The sequence below is a fragment of the Polypterus senegalus genome, chromosome 10, assembly GCF_016835505.1.
Source record: "Polypterus senegalus isolate Bchr_013 chromosome 10, ASM1683550v1, whole genome shotgun sequence".
Taxonomy (NCBI): domain Eukaryota; kingdom Metazoa; phylum Chordata; class Cladistia; order Polypteriformes; family Polypteridae; genus Polypterus; species Polypterus senegalus.
In genome coordinates this window covers 132,601,566-132,605,228 of record NC_053163.1, presented here as the reverse complement: position 1 = coordinate 132,605,228, position 3,663 = coordinate 132,601,566, and positions in this window count along the sequence as shown.

The window sequence follows — 3,663 nt, the reverse complement described above, 5'->3', positions numbered from 1 at the left end:
TTTTGTCTTTAACTTTTCATAAGACATAATGCCAAGGTACAGGTAATTTGCAGTCTGAAAAGTGAAATATCTGTGTGCTTGCCTGGTGCTTTTATTAATACAATTTTGTACTTAAGAAATTTCAGATGCCTTTATACCTCCCTTACCTGTCATATATGTAGGAACCCCCAGACAAAACAAGGTAATGGTAACATGGCGGATGCTTCTGCTGTCCAACAGGAACCAGTTGATCCTACAGATGATAGGATAGGAGAACAGTTACTTTGAACAAATTGAGAATGCTAACATTATCAAGGAGAGCTGCTTCAGATTAAAAAAACAATAAACATTGTTTTGTTTCTGTCCTTACCGTGCAGTTTTTATTGTAGAGAGTCTTTTAATTAGTATCTACTTTATGTCTGCAAATGAGCTTATAAGAGGTTAACTGTCTGTTTGCATTAACAAATGAAACCCCAGATTATTTTTTTTGTAATAGTGTCTACATATAATTGTATTGGTTTTGTGTATTTTTCATGGTCATGATGTTTACATTGTCTTCATTTTATAGGCAGATTGTTTGTCTTTTTTGATCAGTGATGAAGAGCCACAGGTGAGCGTAGCCATTTTGTGAACAGCTTCTCAAAAGAGTTTACTGCCATTAACAGCTATGTATTTTTAAAAATATTTTAGTGCTTTGTAAATACAGATTACTACTTTCCATATTCCTTGTCTGCATTGGTTTACCTTCCATATCTCCCAAAGATGTGCATGTTAGTTTAATTGGTAACTGTGCAATATAAACTGGCCAGGTGTGAGTGAGCAGTGTTATTCAGGATTGATTCTCATCTTGTATTCAATACTATAGGTAGACTAGCTCCTGATGATCCTTGCCAAAGTACACAGTCTAGATAATAAATGGATTTACTTCACTCAAATATAAGGGACTAATTTCAATTTTTGTAATGTTTCTGAGCAGTTTTTTTTAGTAATGACGTTTCTTAAAAGCATTGAAAATTTACCGCCACCTTCTCTGAAAGTACAAATAGTTGGTATCTGGTTGTACATGAAGTTCTTATAGAGGTATGGATTAACTTGAGTTATAGCCTAACATTTTTTTGCAACCAGTAAAGTATTCAAGAAAAGTGGTTCCCATTAGAACATATATATTGTATTACATGAGAAACAGAGCAGGGTTGCCCAGTCTTGTCCCTGGGGCTAGTCAAGGTTGCTTTAATCAGAGTCTAATTTGTGTGTTGAACTGAACATTTTGCATAATTAGGCTGTTTGTTTTCTAAATTAAATTCTCACTGATTAATTCTAATCAGTCTAAATTAATCTACAGTAGAAAATTACAATTTTGTACATTATTGATGTCATGTTGAGTACATTGTTTAACCGCTTTGCTGTCTCTCAGGAAACTGGCATTCAATTCCAGTCCAGACGCTATCTACATGCAATTTTACAGTTTTTTCTTACAGTACATCTGTGTGTTCTTTGTATAGTCTGGTTTTCTTTGCATATCCCAAGGACATCAAACTAGCCAAGTATGAGCCACTGTAAGTGTGCCCTGCAAATAGGTTTACATCCAGATTCTTCTGGGAAAGGTTTTGCTCACACAAGTACACGTGTAATTGGATTAGTTGGATTTAGAGAGAGATGAGCAGGTATTTAATACTTACCATGAAGTTTTGATAACCTCTAATCTATTATTCAATGTTTTTTTTTTTATTAATTTTTAATCACATTTGTTTTATAGTCGAGGTAAATTACTTGCAGTGTATAAAATACAGAGGTGTCCTCATTTATTTATGTTTTGTTTTGCATCGGTTTTCTATTTCCTACACAGTGTTTCAGTCTACTGAGTTTTCCCTTTTTTTGCTGTTAAATGCCCAACTGGGGGATTTATTGTCTTAATTAGTTTGCAATTAACTTTATTAATTATAGTGCATATTTGGGAGGCTTCATTATGACTTAGAAATTTGATTACTTCTGTCAATTTTGGTCCAATTATAAGTATCGTTTGCACAACCTTGCAGAAACCATACTTAAATCTTTCCTTTTATGCTGCAAGGAGTATGGAATTATTTGCTCAGGAAGAGACTTGATCATCTGAGGGATTTTCATATATTTTTTTTTGCAAGTATATATTTTTTTGATTTTAAAGAAGATAAAAGGGAGAGGGGAAAGACGCCACATATATTTCAAGATGACCATGAGGAAAAAGCAATAGAACGGGAAAAGAAGTTTGAGTACTATACTGAAGCCACTATGCTCTACACACGCTTATCAATTCAACATAAATGGTTCTCAATATGTGCAACCTTCTTTTAAAGGGTTGATACAGCGGAGAAAAAAATTTCAAATAAGCGAACGTTTTAAGAATTAGATTATCAAATTAATTCCTCCAGACATGTTATTGGACATTTGTTTTGATTTTTTTTTTTTTAAGTGAGGTGTCTGGAGGATTTTAGCAGCTATAGAGCTTATGGAAATTAACATCTTATTAATAGATGAAAAGAAGTTTGATGAAAACTGTCGAAGCTGAAAAAAGCTGTGCTAAGCAGGGAATGATAACATCTAAAGTGAACAAAAGGAGAGGTAGAAATAAAGGACCACAAAGGAGGGTAGGACCAGAACATAAGAAAAAAGAACTTTAAGGGAATCCTTATGTACAAATTGGGCCAGGAGCCTAAATACATTAAGTTAACTATGAGGCACGTTAAAAAAAACAGTGTGGAAATATATATATATATATATATATATATATATATATATATATATATATATATATATATATATATATATATATTTTTTTTAACTATTTATTAAGAATTTCAAAAACAAACGACATCACTTTTCTACACAGTCGCCTTCATTTGCGATGTAATTTTCCCAGCGTCGTACCAACTTTTTAATGCCCAATTACTTCTCCTCCCGCCTTCACCGTTTCCAAATAAAATATAAAAGTGGAAACTTTTTCACTATCTCTCGTATCTGTTAAACAGTTTCAGAAGGGTCATGTCAATTCTGTGAAAATTTGTTATGTTTAATAAACTTATGGTTGGGGTTTTTGGAAGAATATTTGACTTCATTTATAAGTAAATTCCAGCTTAGAGAGGAAAGTGCCAAATCTGAATCTTACTACCAGCATCACAAAGATGTACGTACAACACAAAGCTGATTTAGATTGAAAACTGATTGTAGAAATAAAATCTACTGTATAAGGAAGGATTAAATGATTACATGTATTTTGATTCCCTCCTCTCTCATTCCACCCACATAACCATCTTTCTTACTTAACCTGTGTAACATCCTGTGCTCATTGATATTTATCTTTTTCTGATGCTGAGAAACCTGTCCCCACTTTTGTAACATCCCACAACGATTTATTGTAACTCCCTACTGGCAGATTCCCTTCTAATCTTTTGTCACATCTCCAGTTGGTTCAAAATTCTGCTGTAAAATTCTTTACACGGACCAGCAACAACGAGCACATAACAGCCATCCTGGTCCGCATTCACTGGCCCCATGTCTATTACTAACTATAAAGCTTTAAATGACTTTGTACCACACTATGTCAATAACCTCCTCTGTCATTACACTCCTGTTGGCCAGCTAAAGTTCATGCATTCTGACAATCTTCTTGTACCCCAAACTAGCCTCCGCTCTACAAGAGACAGAGCC